We start from the raw sequence: 23,250 nt of genomic DNA, 5'->3' as shown, positions 1-23,250 counted from the left end.
AGTAATTAGGAGGTCACTGGTGACTTCCAGGGAGCAGCTTCTGAGCATTTGTGAGGCAGAGGTTGTAATTTCAATGGAAAGGAAAGTGAGTTAGAGGTTCCACACTGGCCAACTACACTTTAGAAAAATATGAGTTAAAGGGAAGAAAGGAATAAAAAGTGGGACAAGTATATAAATGAATTGATCCTAAAAAAAGAGAAACAGAAATGCGAAAGGCTGTTAAACATACACGGAAAAGCTTAGCATAAAAAAGTAATTGAAATTAGAATTATGCTATAATATTTTTAACTGTCATACTGGCAAGAGTGAGAGGAAAGAGGCACTGTCATATCACTGTTGGTAGAGAATAAATGATTATAAACTGAATGGAGAGTGGCTTGGCAATATGTATGAATATTTAAAATGGAAGTTCCATTTGACCTAGAAATTTCTATTTCAGAAATTGTCCTACAGATATTCTTGCATCAGTACAGAATGAGTTTATATGAGGATATTTCTTATAGAATTATTTGTGATATCAAAATCTTGGAAATCACTTAATGCCTTTCAATAGGGAACTGGATAAATAATAATAGAAAGTGTTGAGTGCTTAGTATGTATCAGATGCCGTTTTAAGTCTTTTATTTGTATTGACCATTTTATTTTCTCTCAATAAACCTGTTAGGTCAAATGACAATTACCCTCCTTTTATCGACGAGGAAATTGTAGCACAAAGAGGTAAGTAACTTGCCCAGGGTAATATAGCTCAGTAAATGGTAGATCTGGGATTTGAACTCAGAGCTTAGTCTTATAACCATCAGTATAGACAAGACTTGCTCTCCAAAAGAATGAGGTCTTTTATTGTTTGCCTTAAAAATAATGAGGAAGACCTATATGTACTTCCATGGAATGATCTCCAAGGCACAATTTTAAGTTAAAAGAGGATGGTGCAAAACACTGTGTTTAATATACTCTCATTTGCATGAAAACAATGCGTTTATATTTATGCAGAGACTCCATCTGGAAGACTATGCAAGAAGTAGGGGTTGTCTTCGAGAAGACAGTTGGTGGCTGCAAGATAGAGGACACTTACATTTTGCTGTACACTCTTGTATCTTTTGGATTTTATACTGTGTTTCTACTACTTCTTTAATTTTTAAAAATTATAGTTGACATATAATATTATATTGGTTTCAGGTGTACACCACAGCGATTCGACACTTATATACCTTATGAAGTGATCACCACCATCAGTCTAGTAACCATCTGCCACTGTACAAAATTATTATGATGAAATTGACTGGATTCCTATGCTTACATTGTACCCTTGTGACTCATTTCTTTTATAACTGGGAGTTTGTATCTCTTAATCCCCTTCACCTTTTTCGCCCAACCTTCCACTTCCCTCCCTTCTGACAACCACCAGTTTATTCTCTGTATCTGTTTTGTTTTGTTTGTTCACTTGTTTTGTTTTTCTAGATAAAATTATTTTAAGAGTAAAAAGAAAATAATGGTGATACAGAAACAATAAAATAAGATATAGATAATAATGACAAAATATAGGGGAAAGTTGAACAAACCTAGGCTGGAATAGGACATGGGCTTAAAGGAAAGAAACACATTGGAGCAACATGAGGCTTTATAGAAATACCACTACATTTTTTAAAATTGAGTAAGATACATATAAGATGAGGTCTGCTCTCTTCACACATTTTTAAGTATACAGTATAGTATTGTTAACTAGATGCACATTTTTACAGCAGATTTCTAGAACTTATTTATCTTGCATGACTGCAACGCAACACCTATTTGTGTTAGTCAGTTCAGTCTTCCATAACAAATTACATTGGATGGGATGGCTTAAACAACAGACACTGATTTTCCCATAGTTGTGGAGGCTGAAGGTCTCAGATCAGGGAGCAAGAAGCATCATGGGTTTCTGGTGAGGTCTCTCTTCCTGGCTTATAGGTGACTGCTGTCAAGCTCACATGACTTCTTGGGGGTGGGGACTGAAAGAGAGAGAGAGAGAAAGAGAGAGAGAGAGGGAGAGAGATGTCTTTGGTCTCTTCTTACAGGGCATCAATCCCATCAGATCAGCCCTCATTTAACCTTAAATATCTCCTTAAAGTCTCTGTCTCCAAAGTAGTCACACAGGGGTTAGGATTTCAACATGTGAATTTGAGGGGGACACGATTCAGCCCATAACACCACTGAATGACAACACTCCATTTCCTCTTCCCCTTAGTCCCTGGTAACCACCATTCTACTTTCTGCTTCTGTGAGTTTGACTACTATGGGTACCTCAGATAAATGGAATCATGCAGTATTTGTCCTTCTGTGGCTGGGTTATTTCACATCCTATAATGTCCTCAAGATTCATCCATGTTGTAGGTAGCATGTGCCAGGATTTCTTTTTTAAGGCTGAATGATATTCCAATGTTTTTATATCCCACATTTGTTTATCCATTCGTCTATCTAAGGACATTTAGGTTGATTCCATATCTTGGCTGTTGGGTATAATGCTGCCATGCAAATGGATGCATTTTCCCTGGATTTAGGAGGGTAAATTCCCACCTAGAGGGGTTTGCCGATTTCTTTTTTAGGAGCTCGTAGTCACTCGAGCCTTCTGGCGTCTCCAGTACCGCAGAAGAGGTAAACGCCTATGTCTTTATGTTTCTTGTGAGTTTTCTGGAGCAGCTGTAGGCCGGCCACTTCTCTCTTGTTGGTGGTCTCCAGGCTTCTAGAGTACGCTGGTCCCATCAGCTCCTTGGGTTGGGAAAGACAGAAATTAGTGCCCCCAGCAGTCCGTGAAAAGTTGGAACATTGGACACATGTCCTAACTCTTTTCCTACCCAAGGAGAAGCTGGGAGTGGGGTTTTCTCTCCCACTCTTCCCCGGTGGAGCAGGGAGGGCTCTAGTGAGGGAGCGTGCGTTAGTCCAAACCTTTGCCTTTTTTCCCAGGAGCTCCCAACCTGATGCTCCGTTCCTGTCAGCACTTCGATGCAGGCCAAATAAACACATCCCTTGGGCATAGAAATTCTGAAAATTCTCAGAAAAAGAATGAAATAAATCCAAAAATATTGCAAAGGACTCACTGTCCTAGTACTGACCTTTGCACACAGAGAATCTATAATAATGATGAGGATGTCTTAAAGTTGAAGAGAGAAGTTGTGAAATCATTGGAAGCAGAGTAAACAACTGGAAATAGCAGGTGGGAATAAGGCTATCTCCTCTTAAGTTTTTGATGCGTAAGAATTGGGGTGGGGAGAATGTCCATTTCAAAATGTCTTTAAAGGTTAAGGAGAAGTGATTTTCTCAAATCTTGTTTGAGTCAATGTGTGTTCCACTGACTCCAGAGGGCTCAGAGCAAGTGGCCATGGAGTGTATTTAAGGAAGCAGGGAATACATTGATGAGGAAATACGAAAGTGGTGAGAGTTAGGAATGAGACCACCAAGAGCAAAAATGATGTGTAGAAGTTCCTTGGTGCTAGTAATCGTGGGTCATGAATTGCTAGAGGTTACAAGCTGGGAGGAGGCTGAAAGGGTAGGATTGCTGAGTTGAAGACTATTTAGATATATGTGTGAAATGGACTCATCCCAAGGTACCCATTGGAAATAATGCTCCTCAAAGAGTTACAATGCTGGTGCTGACTTCTTAGTACTTAAGATTTCTTGGGCTTCAGTAATGGTGATTTTGATGGGGCAAGCTGACGGAAGCTTAACACATTTTTGTTCACCGAAAGTAGAAATAATATGAAGGAACTGACCTGGCCTGCCTGCTTCAGCATTAAAGTGGGACCTTCCCCTCAGCCTCCTCAGTGTAGGCTGTCTCCCCAGCCACCGTGATGTTGAATCTACCTCCATCCACTAATCGCCAATGCTCTAAAGCCAGCTCCGAGAACTTTCTTGTGTTACCATTCCAGGCTTTCAGATCTCAAATTACGATGATAGGGTTCCTGGTAAAATTTTTATTTGTGAAAGGAATATGACTACGTCATAGAAATTCTAAAAAAACAGAGGAAACAACACCTCTGATTTATTCATAATCTACTATCTTGAGAATCACTGATATAATTTTGGCATACTTTTTCTGGACATTCATATTTTTATATATTTTTGATTATACAGTAAATTTAGCTTTGTAATTTGCTTTTTTGTGTGTTAACTTATGGTCATCATTTTCCATCATTGCATAAAATTGCCTTTATTTACCACTCTTTAACAGTTCTCTAACATTACACATCATTATAGGTTTTCACTTCTGTTAATATCAACACTGAATATCTTTGTACATAGGAATTTTTCTATATGTTAGGTTATTTCTCTAGGGCAGTATCTCAAAAGCAGATTATTGTTTAAACAGTGTAACATAATGCTATTTTTTAAATTCTTATTAGTGGTTCTGGTAAACACTGTAGGCACTTTTTTTTTTTTTTTTTTTTTTTTTTTTAAATACTCACTATCTCTATATCTGAGGCTGGCATTTTAACCCCAATTCTGGATAGAGAATTGTAAGCTTAGACCGGTGAACTAGCTTACTCAAGACCACACAGCTGACAGATGGATGAAATTGGGTATGGAACCCAGAGTAGAGAACCAGAGTAGAGAAGCTAAAACCTTGTACAAGTTGCAACCCCGTAAAGAAGGTGGACATGGAGTTTGCTGTTGAGATCTGCCGTTTCAACGCTCTTTAAAGGGGAAAGCCAGCCTTTTGACCTCAGTGCCATTCTGCTCTGTATAAGGAACTTAATAGACTCTATATGCCCCTAGAATAATATCAAAACATTCACTTTATCATTCATTCATTTTAACTGACAAGATTGTGCATAATATTAACAGCTGAAATAGACGTATTAGCCATTAAGGTAGATTTAATTATTGGTTTAATGGATGATGATGTATGTCAAACCGAAAGCTTTAAGGACTGCATCTCGGGCTCACTTAATTCACTGATGTCCTTTTTAATCATAGATATCTGAAAGATGTAGTTCCTTCTAGAATTAAACTTCTGCCCATAAGCGGAACTAAATAATAATGATAGATTTCAACAATGGATCCCAACCAGTGTAAATGTTAAAGTGCCATGGTTAAAATTAAGCAAAAATGTTGAAGGATATGGTCAAGAAAAATGATATATCTACTTTTAAATGGGGGCCTCATCATATAGCTGTGGATAGGTAAATCAAAATTCCAGAAGTGCATTATGGATAGCGAACAAAAGGACCCAGGATTTTTTTTCTATAGAAACCATTATCTGTACGTTAGTTACAAAGCAGAGTCTTTGCCCAAGAATCTGTTTCATTCTGTTTAATCTCTAACCAGTATTCCATACATTAGTGATGAGTCCAAAAATATGATCTGAAACCAAGCCTATAGACTTTCAGGTGTTTTTTTTTCTTTTTTCTGATTTCTCAGAGGGATTCAGCCGAAACAGAATGAAATTCAATCTTATAAAAAGGATTTTAGAAGCATCTGCAGTGGACTGAAATAATATGAGAGGAATGAAAAAAAAATAAATCATTCACCAGAAAAAAAGAAAGAATAGGCTTTTAAAATCCTAACAGGAAAATATCCTGCTGCTACCTAAGAAATGGATCATTGAGCCGGTACCCACTCATGGGGATGTTATTCCTTTGTCTTTCTAGAACATATGAGCCTGAGGTAGACTTTTTTCTTTCTTTAGCAGACCTGATGTAATTCTGTTTAAGTCTAGAAGAGACTAAGCTTTCTCTGCTGTTTGCTAGCTTCTTTCTCAAGGTGCCTTGACTTTAATTTGCTTACTTGAGATTTTTATAAGATTGTACAGGTAAACATTAAGGAACAAAGTTTGAAGAAAAGGAATCCATAATGCTCATGAACATTTAAATAAAGATATGTATCCTATATCAAATACAATGAAAAGTCTTTGCTATTTAAAGTGGATACACAGCAAATGTCCCTTTAGAAAATACATGTGCTCTGCAAGAAGCTTTTCCAATACATTGAACTTTGAACTCATATTTATCAGAACTGACTGAACACTCTGGGTTTGACTTTGTCACTTCACAGGCATACTTCTAAGCATAGAAATATAGCTGCTGATGTATTTCGAACAGATCACAGAAGTTTATATCGTTAGAGGGAGTGAGTAGCAAGGCCTGGAGGAAGTGTGGGAATCAAGCTGACTATAGGCCAACCCACAAGAAGGCATATCGCAGCCAGAAAAGTAATCCAAGTGGGAAGTTCCCTCCCATCGTTAGCCAGCCTGATATACGAGGCCAGGACTGGGCATAAGAAATAAAGGAGAACTGACAGCTTCTGTGCCATCCACTCAGTCCATGTTCAATTGTTCATTTGGGGTTGATTTGACTTGTTGGTGCAATGCATTGACTTTTAATGATTAAAAGAACTAGGTTCATATGACATATACCCAGGTATAAACCATGCTAAAAAAACACACAAAAAACTGAGGCTCACTGAGTTAATGATAAGAGATATAGAAATCTTTTCTGTCACGGTAAATGTAGGTAAAATTCAAAGCTTAATGTCAGGAACCAAATGATTTTGAAGGATAAATCTTCTTTCCTTTCTCTGTACTCGGTCTAATCACTGGAGAACTTCACCACTTACAAACAGTCAGGTTGGGTAAGGTGTACACAAACCCATGGCCCTGAAGCCCGGTCATCCCACACAATTGGACTATTAGTGGTGGACGCCAACAGTGCTTGATTGGTTGTATACATAGCTTTGTTTCTATGACAATTTTACATAAAGGAGCTTCTGTGTTAAGCTCTGTATCAATTAATATTGATATTACTTAAATGCCATTGAAATGGGGGAGGGAATAAACTATTTTATTGAGATACTCTGCCAAATGTAAGGTTAATTTTATCCCATGTGTCAATTCTTGATTTCTGGAAATAGGATGCTAGAGACAGAATTAGAAGTTTGAGATGCTGATTGGGAAAACACCTATGAAGGCTACGGGGAGAGAGAGGACGGAAAGAAAACAGAAGTAGGCAGAGAAAGCCATCAGATGACATTCAAGTATGATGCTTGCCAACGGCGACAGGAAAGAAAGGACAGCTGGGTAAGAAGAGTCTCTGACTGCAGTGCATCTCCGAGAAAGTCTAGGTCAGGCCAGTGAGGAGCCCCCCAAGGCAAAGATTGCTCCTTATAAGAGATTCACATCAAGTAGGACCTGCCTGGCCCTAGGTTAGAGCCATTCTCATTCATTAGCTGGGAGCAGCCAGGGCGCTCAAGGCTTCAGTGTAAACACTGCAGTGGATCCTAAAACTGGCAGCTGGGTCACTCTTGAAGGGAGTTCATGTATCTCCGTGACTGACTGTGTCATGTGGGGTTTCTGCTCCCGCTCCCCAAACAAGAACACAAGATATGGTGAGGCCAAAAAGGAACACCCACGGAGCCATAGATATGGGAGTCATATCACTATATTCTTGCTGGCAGCTGGGCTGGAGACACAGGAAGCAGGAGCCACATGACCCTCAATCCACCCTCCGCTTCTCTGCCAACCAACCAATCCCCTTGTGAACAGCAATCCGCACTTGCTAGCTCAGCCACCATCCTCTGCTAGCATAGCCACGGCAGGTATATTAGTGGCTAATGGCTGACCGGTATCAGCGGATGGCCAACTAGTCACAGCTGATGGCCATCTACTACCCAAGCCAGCACCTTGCCACATGAGGCCAAAAGCCTGGAAACTGCTGTCTGAGATTCTGTCCCCACAGACTGCCACACCACTTCCATCTCCCCTGAATTACAAACCCACCCCCTCCATCTATTTTCCAAACTTTGGCCCAGAACAGAAATGAAAAACTCATAGTAAAGTTTTCCCTTGTGTGCCATGATAGACATCACTGACCAATCAGTGTAATCTTTCCTGCTGATCTCAGACACAGATGCATAATTCTCCTCAACATAGCTCTCCAGGAAGTCACTCTCCTAGACTTGGGATCTGAGATAAAACCTAATTGCTACTTCTGGTTATGTCTCTGAACTTTATGGACAGGAGCAGGGATATCGGTTAGCGTGAAATAATGCAAAAGTGATATTTGGTCTCCCTAACGAGACAAGTGTCCATCTGATACCCTACAAAATCTTTACAACATTATTGATTACATTCCCTAAATTAAATTTCATAACCCCGTGGCTATCTTGTGGTTACTGACTGTGCTTTCTAATCCCCTCACCTTCCCCCTTATCCCCACCCCCCACAACTAGCAAACATTAGTTTTTCCTCTATGTCTCTGAGACTTTTTCTGATTAGTTCATTCATTTATTATTTTCTTTAGATTCCACATGTAAGTGAGATCATACGGTATTTGTCTTTCTCTGTCTGACTTATTTCACTTAACATAATGTTCTCTAGGTCCATCCATGTTGTTGCAAATGGTAAGATTTCTTTCTTCTTTATGGCTGCGTGATACTCCATTGTATAAATGTACCACAGTTTCTTAATCCAGTCATCTACCGATGGGCATTTCGGTTGTTTCCATGTCTTGGCTATTGTGTATAGTGCTGCAAAAAACATAGGGGTGCATAAATTTTTTTGAATTAGAGTTTTGGATTTCTCCGGATAGATACCTAGGAGTGGAATTGCTGGATCATAAGGTAGTTCCATTTTCAGATTTTTGAGATACCTCCATACTGTTTTCCATAGTGGCTGCACCAATCTGCAATCCCACCAACAGTGCACAAGGGTTCCCTTTTCTCCACATCCGCGCCAGCACTTGTTGTTTGTTGATTTATTGATGATAGGGATGCTGTAGATGCCTGATCACTGCACTGTACACCTGAAGCTGAAGCTGAACAATAATGCATGGCAACTACATTCATTATTATATATATGAATTATACATATGAAGCTGAACAATAATGCACGGCAACTACATTGAGCTACAAGAAGCAAAGTACAGCATTAGGAATAGAGACAGTGGAAATGTAATGTCTGTGTGTGATGTCAGAGGAGTAGTGGGGGGGGAGGGGTTTGACACTGTGTGAGGGATATAAATGATAAACGTCTAGCTATTACATTGTTTTATGCACCTGAAACCAAAAAAAAAAAAAAAAAAAAAAAGTGCTATTTGGGCTTTCGTGTATGGATGGCTCTGCTGGACAGCAACACATTTTCAGTGGCTCAACATGACTCATCTCAAAAGATACATACACTATGCTAAAAAATATATATGTATATATGTGTATATATATATATATATATATATATATATATATATATATATATATAGTTCTATCTTTCTATCTCTTTATATATGTATGAGATACATATTTTTTTCCATTAAGGAAGCTAAATTTATAACCATTTCATACTTTCAGTATACCCATACCCATCTGGGAGACAAACTCTTTAACCTCCCAGCAATAGTGTGTATATACAGGGGGTGCCAAAAAAATGTATACACATTTTAAGCGATGTTAATACTTTGGTTAACGATGCTCAAGCAGCAGTTCACCATAATCAGAAGTGTCTGGATATGATGGTAACCACTTTGAGTACCTCTTGTCATTGCAGAAATCAAACGTGACTTGTATTCATCTTTTGTTATCGATATATATTAATACAGTTTTTTCCTTTCTGAGGATGTGCTTACATTTTTTTTTGGCACCGTGCGTGCGTGTGTGTGTGTGTGTGTGTGTGTGTGTGTGTTGCTTTCTGAATTTTGGGGGTAGGACTCAGCTACCTATTTCTTCAAACTGCCACCTGCAAATGGTTTGCTGACACTGCAGTTCTCAACAGACGAGTATCTTTGTGTGTGTCGTTCCAAGCACAGTTGGAAGCAAGTCAGAGATGACTGCCTCAAGGTTTGTATCCTTTTATAGAGTACTTGGCATAATCTTCACATTACAGATATTATTCTTTAATGCAAAAATGCAATAATACCATTACAGTGGAGATCAAATTGGGTTTTGCCCATCTACTTCTAACATCTCTGAAATTTTTCATTTCCTCAAGTTCCCCTTGGTTGGGGGGTGGGGGACCCTGGAGCAGGAGCTCTCTAAAGAGTTATGCTTATGTATTAAATTCTTGCCACTGGGCAAATCTCCTGACCCAGAAAGATTTATTCTAAAAGTTTTATAAATAATCCTATCCCCTTTTATATGTTTCTCCCTGCATTCTAATTACGCTTTTGAGAAAGGGGAGAGAACAAATTTGATTGCCACTATTCTTATAAGAGATGACGCTGGTTTAACCTGAGCTGAGTACAGACCCATTGTCCTTCTCAGTATTTCCCCCCCAAAATCTTTATCAATGTGTCAAGCAGAATTTATTTGTCCTGATTTGATAGGATTTTTGAAAGGAAGAGGATTTGGAAATATTGAATTACTCATTTATGACTCAGTGGGGGGTTATTCTGAAACTACACATTGTGGTTCACGCAGGTCCAAGGCTGAACTCCAATTTCAATTGGGTTGACTGAGAAGTGAATTCGGCCCCTGGTCACCATAATTAGAGGCACTTAAAATTTGCATTTGAATGTGTGTTGAATTCTTAACAAATTAAGCAAGATGTGTCCTAAATTAATTCCTGACCAAGTAATTAGGCAGAAAAGAGGGAGTAGAAAATGATATACATTGATAGGAGGGATAGAAACCGGTGGGCCAAAGCCATGTCCTTGACATGAAAACACCAAGAAAAACAGAATCAATGCAATATGTGCTTGATTAATTGCATCTAAACTTACTGAATTGCTGTGTCCCACATTTATTGGAGAGATGCCAAATGTGTGTCAAGGCTTCCTGTCGTGTACAGCACATCTAGGAAAGCGCAAGGGGTGGGGGTGGTTATGTTGAGAGAAGTTAGTACCTCTCACTTTTGCATTAGGTCTTCTCTTCTGTGGTCTGCCCAGTTCCCTTTATGTTCACGTGCATTCATGGATTACACCGAAAGCAGAGAGGCTCCTACAATTGGAATAAAACAAAGATCTGGATTTTGTTTTAGATGAAGCTTTAAACATACAGACACAACCCTTTAAGGTGTGGTTAGTGACATCCTTATCCAATTATAGAAGGGACTGCAGAAGAGGGGAACATGTTTTACAGGCAGAGCCAGCCTCTGTCACGAGCCCTGAGCTGGGGTAGGAAGATTGGTCTCAGATATGTGTGGTTGATACTGGAACCAGGGCCAGCTCCGTGGCTATGCAACCTAGGTGTAGTCACACAGGGACCCAGGCTCAGAAGATTTAGTGCTCTGCTGTCACTGTCTTCAATTTTTGAACAAGAGGCTCTGCATTTTCGGTTACACTGAGCCCCGCAAATTATGAAGTCAGTTCTGACAGCAACTGTTTTTCTAGTTCCTCCCTCGTTTCTATCTATTTGAAATAGGTCTAAACTGGTTCCTCCCTCAGAGGAAATACTGTATGGCGGGGATAGGGTTGGAAGTTGAGTTTTACTGGCTTATTACTTCCTATAACGTAGTCAGAAAAAAAGGATAATTGCTCAGGGGTTGGGAGAAGAACTGACTGAATTACTATTGGATAACTGTTTTGATCTTTCATAAGAAAAATGACATAATTAAAACTAATAACAATTTTCTCACCAGGTTGTATTGACCAGTACAAAAGGAACCATTTTTCATTTTAAATTAAGGAACACAATTAAATTCTCTGAAATACCCTCTCCAGAACAAGAACGTCTCACTTCTTCTACTGAGCCTAAGTTGTCAGTATGTCCTCTTGACGTCCATTTCCAAGAGGAGAAAAATGTAATAATCTGCAACTGTAGAATAAGAAAGTAGGCTTGAGAATTCTGAATTGGGCCTAAGTTTGGACAAAGTATGAAATGAAATTTAATCTTCACATTCCCCAATAGGAGGCATGGCTGGTAAAAGAATGTTTTGAGTAAATGTCTAGATACCTGACATTTTGAATGCAAACATTTTGAACTTGGAGTTTTAGCTTCTATAGATTTGCAAGTTTCCCCTCACATTTGAAAGTTCGCATTATGCCACTTTGTTTTTAGGAAAGACCTATATTAGTACTTGCTTTCGATAACTGAAAGAAATCCAAAGATTTTCACTTTTAGGGGGAAGAAAAGGGAAAAAGCTGAAAGATGGTTCCCCGTTTGTTTTGCACGAACCATTATAAAGCCAGCATGCACAGCAAGAGGGGCCCCACCAAGTTCCTTCCCCGGGAACCATACTCAGCATCAGGCCACCAGAGCCTTGAATTGCGTCTGTGAGCATCTGTGCTTTATGTTGATTTATTTTGTGCATCTGTTAGCAAGATGTGTCCTAAGTTAATTCCTTCTTCGGCGTACACCATTTTGGCTCTGGAAAGGTTGCATAGGAACACTGTACTTTTGGAGAGTGAGGGAAACCTGCAGTCTGATCCAGGCTTTGTTCGTGTATGGACAAAGTCTGTACCTACTGCTTCAGTTTGCACTGTCACCCGGCTGTCTCTCTGGGTTTTTCAATATTCTCTGTTTAGCTTTTCTGAGGCAAGGACTGTCTAAATTGTTTAGTTTTGTACACATGTTCCAACACCACAGGTTAATACGAAGTGATGTGAATCCATATTCCGCCTCAGGCCAGGCTTTACTTTGATTATTTATAAAAGCAGTTATAAAAAGAATAAATACAAATCGTTAATAAAATTGAAAATACTGTATATGATATCTTTGTCAAATTTAAGCCGGATGAATATTTTTCTTAGAGTTTTCAGTGGAAGGATTTCACACATGAAGGGTACCGAGTGCAATAACCGTAAATGAAACATTTGTTTTGAAGGAAAGACATTGTCGAGAACTTGGGAGTCAGTCTAAGAGATGTCACCAACAATGGTGTCAGGTTCTGAAGGTGTCATAGCAGCAGCTATGAAATTAGAAGCACCCATATGATTATTTAGTCACATGCATAGTGCAGGAATTCCTTCTTTAAAATCACAAAATCTTGTGAACACAAAATTCCTCTGACATTGTTTCATGAACAAATACTCATTTAATATTTTAGACTTTGGCTGAATATGTAAGCATGAGTAATTGTGGAAGAGCTATAGAAAATGTTGTGTTTCTTTTTTTTATTGCTTGAGATGAGAACCAAAGAAAGCAAGATACTTTGAATATAAATCAGAAGCTTATTTAAAACCGTGAAGTTAAAATCTCTGTAGTACTTGAGAAAGTATGTATAGTGTCAGATGGATACTAGACTTATTGGCAGTAATCACTTCATAAATTATATAAATGTCTAACCACTACACTGTACACCTTAAACTAATATAAAATAATAATATTGAGTGTCAATTATAATAAAAAAATAGTCACGGAGATATAAAAAGCAGCATAGGGGATACAGTCAATATTGTAATAAGTGTATACAGTGTCAGATGGGTAATAGTTTCATTGGGATTAAATGTCTAATCAGTAGGTTGCTTTGTACACCTGAAACTAATAATAAAAAATAGTTAAAAAAAAAAAATGAAAGTAACTACAGATGCAAATTTAAAGTTTTCCCCAAATTATCTTCTGCTTTTTCTAAGTCTGTAAAGTAGGAATGCAGATTATAAGAACAATTTGCATCACCTCATTCTTAAATCCTTTCTTCTGGCTTCCTATGCTCCCCGGGGAGAAGTTCTTGTGTGGGAGAGGGTAGTTCAGAGAATTTAAGTGTATTCCTTAGCGGTAAATCAGACTGGTCTGCAACACTTCAGAACAATTAGCAAATTGTCATCCATTTTCCTCTTCTTATGCACTGGCCCCCAGGGAAAAATGGAGAACTGCCACAGTGGTAATCACAGGCATTCTTTTCCCTTTACCTTTTCCTGCTGACTCCTAATCCAAGGCTCCTGCAAAAACAGTTTTAGGGCTTATAGAAGAGCAGCAAATTTAGCCCTAAAGAGACCAACTTATTTTCCGGTTGCATGGTGTCCTCCCTCTTGGTACTTCGCATGGCAGCAGACTTTCATTTCAGACCCCTGGGAAAGACAATTATCACATCGTCAGGAAGGACTGAATAGCTCCTGTTATCCCTGAGGTCGCCTATTGGAATGTATCCTTGCTGGTCTTAGAGCTGGAGCTGCTGGGGAAGAGTGAGGCCAGGCAGTGAACAAAGAGTTACCTAGTGTCCATTGGAGGACACAAAACATGACTATACTTGGATCCCTGGAAAGAGAAGTCATTTCATGCCAAATAACGTTTACCCTGTGATCTGAATCTTTTATAATTTGTTATTATTTCTGAGAGCCAACGTTTTTGAGAAAGATCAGTACCCCTCACTTTTCAGCTTTCTACATTAGGTTGACTCAAAGGCCTGGGGGAAATAGTTCAGTAATCATTGCCTCTAGTTGTTTCATGGAAGAGCCTCTCATCTTCTTTCTTTCCCTACACATTTCGTTTTTTTCTGCCTAGGTTCTGTTTGGGCCAATGTCAGTCACAAGGGCTGGAAGTGTGTTACTTTCAAGCTAGCAAGGTAGGCCGAGTTAACACAGCAAGTCTGAGCCCGTGACCCTTTGGATAGCAAGTTAGAGCCGCTTGTGAGGTTGGCCCTTGGCTGACGTCTGAGACCTTGGATTTAGAGAGGGTTCCCATCAATTCCGAGAACTGATCAAACTAACTCACTGTGCCTAAAGTATTTGTATAAATAATGTGGTTTATGTTGAACACCTACTGTCTTTCAAGGTATCTAGAATTTTGGCATGTGCTAGGCAGAGGGTGCATATATGGCCAGCCCCCAATAAAAGCTTTGGGCACCGAATCTCTAATGAGCTTCACTGGTGGACAAGGCCAGTGAATTAAGATGTACTACTAGAGAAATTAAGTGAATCCTATGGGAATCCGCTGGGGGACGACTCTTGGGAGCTTGTATCTTGTTTCCTCCAGACCTCACCCCATGTGCCTCATCCTTTGCTTTGTATCCTTTCACTGCAGTAGAGTCACAGCCATGAGTACAATTATCTGCTGGGCCCTGTGAGTCCTTCTAACGAACCATTAAATCTGGGGGGCGGTCTTGGGGACCCATCAACACATAAGGTATAATAAAAAGGATGCTCGCTCCATTTTTCTCCTAGACTTTTAAAATTAAAGACTTATGATCTTTTTTATTACTTGCTATCACTTTAGAGAACTTGTAAAAGAACTCAAACACAGCATTGTGATTTCTGAGAAAGCTTCAGTACAGGCTATAATCTTCAAAATAAGACATAATTATTGATTCTATATTTAAATAAGTTATTTCCATAACAGTGTGCTGTACTCTACTCAAATTGGATATTGTGGTTGCTTTTATTTTTAAAAAAGTTATCTTATGAAAAAAAATATTTCCTCAGTGACATCACTGGTTCCTGGAGTGCTACACTAAAAAGAATAGGGGTTTTGACGAATTAGTGTCCCTGGAGAAGTTGAGGTTGAATTTTCTGAGAAATAGAAATAAAAATATTATGTGTGAGAAAATATATTAGAAACCAGAAGCTGTAACACTCCCAGGATATTTTTTTATGTTGTCTGATATAAAGAACGATAGATTTAAGTGGTTATATTAAACGTTACATTAGGTTATGTCAAAATCCTTCATAAATTCTCCAGATGGCCATGGATATTACTTAAAGTTTTAATAAAATTTAAGTTCAATAGAACGGGTGAGGGGATATTAGATTAAGTTGGCTACACAGCAAGTGGGGCAAAACTGGGAAAATGAGAATTCTCCTAAGAATCGTCCACTACCCAATTCTTTTCCACTTGTGGGCATGCTGTATTGAGGGGCACAAGAATCCAAGGGACCTCTTGGAGGCCAACACCATGTGAATAAATGCAAAGCTAGGGCATTTTGCTAACTCATAGTTCCAGACCCAAAGTCCTATTTCCACAAAACTGACTCCTCTAGAGTCAGAATGGATTGTTTCTACTATAGGCACGCAGTATTATGCTTCAACCCTCCTCTAAACAGAACTCTATCTAGATTACTTACTAGAATCAATGTGCTTAGAAGCTTGAAATTTGGAGCCAAATACCAACTCTGCTTACTAACCACAGGATGGGACTTAGGTCACATTTTTTAAGTCTTGTTTTTGTAATCCATAGAATGAGAATGATACCACCTAATGCACAGGGCTGTAGGAATAGCCAGATGAAAGACCAGTATGTAAGTACAGAACCTACGTGTGTGGAACACAGTGGGAGGCATTAAATAAATGGTGGCTTATCTCTTGTTGTTGGGGAGAACCATAACCTTTGACAAACAGACCGTGAAGGAAGCATAAATAAATAAACTACATTTCTACTCACTCACCCTAGAGCAATTAATTAAGAGAAGCAATTTGATTGAAAAATCACAGTTTGGAACTCAAAGACTTCCTCTCTTGACTTGTGGTTGGAAGCCCATTTTTCTCTACTACACACGATTTTAACACCATGGCATGTTTCTCCTGATTAATAATCGTGTGGGCCTGTACTAAACCTATCTTAATGAGAAAAGGAAAGCCTATTTCTTCATGATTCCTCCCATCCCTAAATAATGTCATGGCACCTCATATTCCATACTGTAGGTCAGCCCAAATTTGGTGAAAACTCATTCAATCATTTCCTTGGAATGTAACAACAGATAAACAGGTAGATGTAAATTTCATTTAATTTTCATTGGAGATAATAACGACAGACACCGATGCTTCCTCTTCCCCTGTCTCTATCAGACATACTGACAGTGCTAATACCTGTTGGACGTCACTGGTGCTCAAGCACAATATGGTCCAGAGTATGGATTTAAAAGTTTCTTTGGAAACTTCACATCATATAAAAATGTTTGGAGGTAGAAAATTTACAAAACAAGGCAAGCCTTAGATAACAGAATTAGGGCAAGTAAGGGTTAAGAAGTGAAGGGAATGGGTTTGTGGGCAAGCTGAAGAGTTTGTGGAAAGTCAGACAAAACATTTCATAGCACTAACATGGGAATGTGAAAGAAGAGAGTTGGAGAGATGTGAAACCAAAGAGAAAAGGCAACTTTGCTTTGAGAATGCTGCAAAGAAGTTCTTCAGACTCTCAGTAAGCCAGACTTCTCACCTGTCATAGGCTTCCTGTACCCTTGTCATACTGAAGGATGTGTGGTGCCCTTGATCTGCCATGTTGACATTGCCAAGCTATTGATCACATTACTCCCTCAACCCAGGAGAATCTTTACTATTGGTCTGCTTACCAGGCATGTGTTCATCATTGAAGACTCAACTCATGCTTCACTCTCTCTAGGAACTTTCTGACCCCAATCCAGGTAAAACTGATCAGTTATTCCTTTGGATCTCCTCTGTACTAATAATACTTACATCAGAGTACCCGTAACATACTCTTGCATTTGTTCATGTGGCTCTTTTCTTCCTGTAGATTGTAATCTTCTTATGGACTAAGAACCGAATTCATCTTTGTATGTGCCTGACACAAAATATATTTCAGATTAATGGCAATTTGCATGAACAAACACAGCAAGAAAGGAAGGAACTGAGAAATGAAATAGAAATGCCAAAAATCTCATTAATTTAATAAAATGGTAGAAAAGCGGTGTTATTCTCACCTAGGTTTCCTTAAGCTATGATACAAAAGTGTCTCCTTTCAGGCCAGTGTTTAAAGATGTCTGATTACAAAAAGATTTGAAAAATTAAAAGAGAGAACCAAATACAAAATTTTTGTTTACTAAAGTATTTATAGAAAAATTGCAGCTCAGGGGCCTAAGTAACACCATGAACACAGACGAAAAAAAACAAACAAAAAAAAACACTAAAACCCAAGTACTGGCATTCACATTTTTTTAACAGCAAAACCTTTCAAACTGAAGATAATTCTCAGGATTTCAGTTGAAACGTTCAAAAACCAGGTGGACACATACGCTAACGTTTGGCAAAACGTTAGGAGACGCTTTGCTTTCCTCAAGGTCATAAGTAGCCCCCAGAGTATTACCTTAGTGTTGTCTACCTCTTTCACCTGTTTATTTTTCTACTCTGAAGTTGCATTTTAGGCACCAGTGATTTTCCACGATATTAAAGTATGGGCTTGGCAATCACGGTTCCTAAGGCCATCAGAGCTCTACATTCCAGCATCAATCACATGAGAAGTTTATTGGCACCGAGACATTTTCTCATTATGAGACACCCATGAGAAAATGTTTCTTAATGAATGTGAGCCAGAGCTGGCAGTGTTAGTCTTGAAGAAAACAACAAACTTTCAGCAGCCTCATTATATGTAATTATCGATTTTGAAGTTATGATATTAAGGTCTTCCATTGGGCATAACCAAACATATGGATTTGCTAGCTGCTGAGGCTGGGGGTTTTGACACCCAACCACACCTGCTCTTATCAGATGGCCCTTGTGTTCAGACTTGTTATTTAACTCTTTGTGAGGCTGTCAAACTCTGGTTTTCTAAAGTAAAACTTGAACAAATATTTTATGTGTAGAGCATGTCCCTTAATTTACCACACCAAATGTACATTATATATAACTGAACAAGAAAAGGGAGATGAAATGTATATTTATTTAATTTAAATATACTCATATTAAATACCTATTAAATGCCAGAAAGTATAGTGAGAACTTAAAGCAATATAAAGATGACTATTAACCCTGTTTCTGCTCTTAAGAACATGCAAATAATGGCAGAGGGAGGGAAAGATAACAGTGAAACATGTAACTAAAGCAAGAAGGAAAATGATCATTTAGAGTTATAACTATTTCTGTAGGGGTTCAAAGAAACAGAAATTCTCATCAATCTGAGGATGAAGGCAAAGGATGAAAAGTAAGTAATAGTCTATGGAAAATGTGAGATGGAGGTTCAGGGCGAACAACAGATTTGAAAAGCCAAAAGAAAGCTTCAAAAGGGCCTAGTATGAGCGTGGAGACTGGGAACTATGTGATTCACTTTGGATGAGTAATGGGGATTTGAAGACTGAAGGAAGGAAAGATGGGTTGAGTCACGTAGTGGAGGACAACAATTCTAAGTAGAGGAAGCTGCATTCACTTTAGCATTCAAAAGGGATTTTTTGGTGGGTTTTGAGACACCTGATAACATGTAATAACATGATCAGAGTTGCATTCAGAAAGATTAATCTAAAATTGGGATCACTGGAAGGTGAGAAGTTGATTGTAAAAGTCAAGGTAAAACCTAATAAAAGCCTGAACTTGATACTTGAAAGTGAAATTGGGAAGGAGGAATAGCAGTAGAGGAATCTAATATTTGTCAAATTATTGGATATTAAGAATAAGAAAGGAGTCAAGGATCAATCTGAGATCTTTTTTTCTTGCCTAATGAGGATAACAGTAACAGAAGTAGGACCAGAGGAATTCTGGGGGTGGAGAATGGCGTAGCCGTGACATTAGATTAGGTTTTAGATGTGCTGATTTTAAGATAATGTTGGATGCTTCAGGTAAGGGTCTATAAAAGTTCATGAGATACATGGGTAGCAATTTTGAAAAGTATACAGGGGAGAAATAAAATCTGGGTTCACTGGCCTACCAGTGATAAAACTGTTGGAGTTGGTGAGTTCACCCGCGGAAAGAGTGTAGTGACGGAAGAGAGGCCCGAAACAGGGAACTTTGGAAAAGAAGGCGACATGAAGGAAGGAACAGATGGGTACTGTAAGCAGAGAGATGGAAATTTTAAGACAAACACAAAGGAAATGCTAGAAATCAAAAACACTTCAACAACAATGAAAATACCTTTCATGGGCTGAGCAGGAAGCTGGGCACAGCCCAAGAAGGAATAAGGGAGCTTGAAGATAGGTCCATAGAAACTTCCCAAAACTAAATGCAAAGAGAAAAAAGAATGAAACACACACACACACAGACACACACACACACACACACACACACACACACACACACACACACAAAACCCAAACCAAAACAGAATCCAAAAACTGTGTGGCAATTTCAAAGGCATTCTCTCCCTGTGTTTAAATTTCCTCATCTGTAAAATGGCAATAAATACTAACATTTCTCTCATACGAGTGTCAGGAGGACTGATGGGCTAATACTGGAGAAGAGTACTTAGAACATTGTCTGGCAGAGACAATTCACCATCACCATTGTCATCAAATAAATTATAGACTGCAAACTTGAACACGTGAGTATTACATGTGCAGTCTTCTCCGTACTCTTTGAAACTGAGCGATGGTTTTCCTCACCCTTCAGGCTTCTGTTAGGCACCTTTCACAGACAAGGGCTGTGCCTCAGCCCATCGGGCATGAGCAAAACTGGGGGCATTGGGATCTTCTCTGTTCTTCTGTACAGTCACTACCATGTTTTCCTTCTGCTGTTTCTTTGGGACCTGTTATTTCTGAGAGGAAGGAGAAAACCATGTACAATATAAATAAGCTTCAGGTTGGGTTAAGGTATGAAGGGACGAAAGTATCCTTCTGACAGTAATGCAGGGCGATAGGAATTTTGGCTTGAATTTTCGCTCTCTGCTCTCAGACAGGGACAAAGCTTAAAAGGACATCTTTTATCCAGGGCATGATAGCTGTTCTCCAAAGATGAGCTATTAGTGTGACATCCCTTTCCAGTTGTCACTTTTCTTTGTGTCACCTCCACACAAGCTGACAGAATCACTTAAACTATTCGATTCAAGCATTCAAATATTGAATTAGCTAAGTTTAAGATGTCTTCAAATTCTGGGGTTTTATGATTTCAGCCAATGAAGGTAATGTGGAGAGAGAGTTTATTAAATTTTATGTTTCTGTGATAGTAACCAGAGTCATTTTTCAAACAATGATAATGTCATAATTAGGAAAACCAATCCTTATATTCATTAGAGATGGGTCTAATATTCTGAGGTATCATTTAGCATTTTCTTTTTGTGTCAATGCCTTTTCTAAATGCAAGAACAATATTTGATGCTTATAGGAGAAAAATTTTTATAGAGCAGGTGGTAATTTTGAAGGTTTAGATACAAAATATACATGTATATGCATATATATGTACACGTGTGTATGTATCTATACGTATATATTTGAGTTAAGTGGAAAAACAAGTAATAATACATTTATTAATAGTCATTAACTATCTTAAGATTAGAATGATGATTAGTTGTTGTTCCTCAATGAATCCAGGACAAGAGGCAATAATTGTTAACAAACCATTGGAGATTTCAATTTAGTATCTGTAAAAAAAAAATTTCTAGAAAACTGATGACAGTAAAATCAGTGCCAATGTAGAGATAATTTTATGTAGAGATAATATGAAATTGGAGTGGATGTCTTGGGTGATCAAATGAGAGTTTGAAGGATGGGCTGACTGTCCCATCTACAATTTGAGACTTATTCAAATACGTGTCAGCATCTGAATTGTAACAACTAAATCCTTTTTTAAATCCCTTGTGAGCTGGAGAAAATATAAATAAAATAAATACAGTCTAGGTTAAACATAATGCTACATGCAAATGTCGTAATTTTTGGTGGCTTCTCATTTCCAACTGTCACCATATCAGCATGGAAAGTACAGGTGTATTTATTTCAAAGCTCATTGTGTTTTGATCCTATGTGATTGCTTTTTACTAACTAGGTAATCCAATAAACACTTACTGACTCCCCTCTCTATGGCAAGTACTTCTCCAGATACTGGAAATATAGCAGTGAAGAAACCAAACAGTGTTGCCTGTAGGCAGATTACATTTTAGTGAAGGGATGAGGCTAAGAATAAAAAAAAAAATAAAAAAAGTAAAACACATAGTATGTTAGAGGATGATAAATGTTGTGAGTAAAAGAAGGCCTGGAAGGGGAATAAGTTTGCGTGTGTGTGTGTGGGGGGAGGTGCTATTACAATTTTAACCAAGGTAATGAAGGAAGGTCTTGCTAAATATGCAGTATGGAAGGTTTATTAAGACATTTTATCATACAAGAAATGAAAACACATTTCAGAGACACCATATACTATAAAGACCATGAGAGCTAATGACAGCACAATTAAGTTAGAAGTTATTTTTTAAAAGACACAAGAACAAAATGTTCTGTATATTTGAATTGTTTTAGACAACAGCGAAATCATCCATGATGTACAAATGAGAGTAAGAGAAATAAATAATCCCTAGGCTTGTATGATAATAGAAGGTAATGAAGAACTTGTAAAGCAAAACCTATGAGCTGTGGTCAAAGTGGTCCTTTGAGAGAGATTCATTGCTTTCGATATTTATATTAGAAGAGAATATGTGACATCAATTGTGCCAATATTTATTTTTAGAATTTAGAAAATAAATCCTGGAGTCAACCCAAAGAAAATGGACAAAAAAAGAGCAAGAGTTGTAATTACGAAAACAAAGCTGCAATTTTCACTAGAACATGGTTATAAGGAAAGTATATCAAACAAAAGGAAACAATGATCTGAAAAACTGAGCTTTTCTCTTAATCTTTCTCTTCGGAAGATGAATTCCATGTCTCCCTCCCCCTACTGTCAGCTCTCTCCTCTGCTTTAAACTGCAGGGTCTGCTACCACAGGAAAGGTGAGCACCAATTTGTGACAAGAGTGGCCACCGTGGGAGGTGAGAAGCATTTGCCCACAGCGACCCACAGGCCCCGTGGGAATCACTCCCCCTGAGGGTTTAACTTGCCCACACAATACCTCATTTTTTTTTCAGAGAAAAAGGAAATCTGGGGAATCAGAAGTGATCAAACACAAGCACTCAGAAGGTTGGGCACTGCTGGCGCTGGGCAGCCTCGCAAAGGCGGTCTGACCTGTACCATCTTCCTGCAGCTTTTGCCAGCAGCGTAGTCTCAGCTCATCACTGAACGAGCTTCTCACACTCCCTCTGTTTGCAGGGACTGAAGAAAAAGTTTATCCTACGTGACCATACCTCTAAGTTGTGTTAAATATAAACTCTGGCAGGCTCCCTTATTTTCCACCCTATTAATGCATTACATGACTCAACAGTGCCGACGTTACCCTGGCGCCCTGATTATGGTAATGTGAATGCTGGCTCGTGCTGCTGTTCATAAATGTCCTGTTCTGTGTCGGATCCAAACGTCTGAAACAGTCTCACATTGTTGTGAGCAATGGAGGGGGGTGTGGGAAATGTATATGTATATATTCACGTATATGTATGTGTATGTATGTGTGTGTATGTGTGTGTATATGTGTATATGTATATGAGGTGTATATGCATATGTGTATGTACGTAAATTAAATGAGGAAATCTCTCCTAGGAAGAGTAACTAGAGCACCAAGAGTTAATTGTTCTTTGTGCACACTAAGGGACACAGGAAGGACGTATTCCTCCCATCTCCAGACAGTCTGGGGTTTTTTTAAGATGAAATGTGTCCTGGCTCAGTGTTTCCCAAACTTGCTCATCACTAAGAGT

General features: G+C 38.6%; 1 long non-coding RNA gene across 3 annotated transcripts; it reads right to left on the bottom strand.

Moving 5' to 3' along the window:
* Positions 1-941: 941 nt before the first annotated feature.
* On the bottom strand, positions 942-22,752 carry LOC141572749 (uncharacterized). Of its 3 annotated transcripts, none has more exons than XR_012498208.1 (6): positions 22,628-22,752; positions 17,238-17,343; positions 13,746-13,904; positions 10,802-10,896; positions 2,597-2,745; positions 942-1,988 (listed from the first exon to the last, which is right to left on the bottom strand). It is a non-coding gene; the product is annotated as an uncharacterized LOC141572749 (long non-coding RNA). The 3 variants fall into 3 exon arrangements; XR_012498206.1 differs by lacking the exons at positions 942-1,988; positions 2,597-2,745 and adding exons at positions 8,145-8,496; positions 8,619-8,783; XR_012498207.1 differs by having other exon boundaries at positions 942-2,745.
* Positions 22,753-23,250: the final 498 nt, after the last annotated feature.

Source organism: Rhinolophus sinicus, linkage group LG07 (assembly GCF_036562045.2).
Source record: "Rhinolophus sinicus isolate RSC01 linkage group LG07, ASM3656204v1, whole genome shotgun sequence".
Lineage (NCBI taxonomy): Eukaryota > Metazoa > Chordata > Mammalia > Chiroptera > Rhinolophidae > Rhinolophus > Rhinolophus sinicus.
Note: the sequence above shows the minus strand (reverse complement) of the source record. Positions and strands in the feature narration are given on the sequence as shown.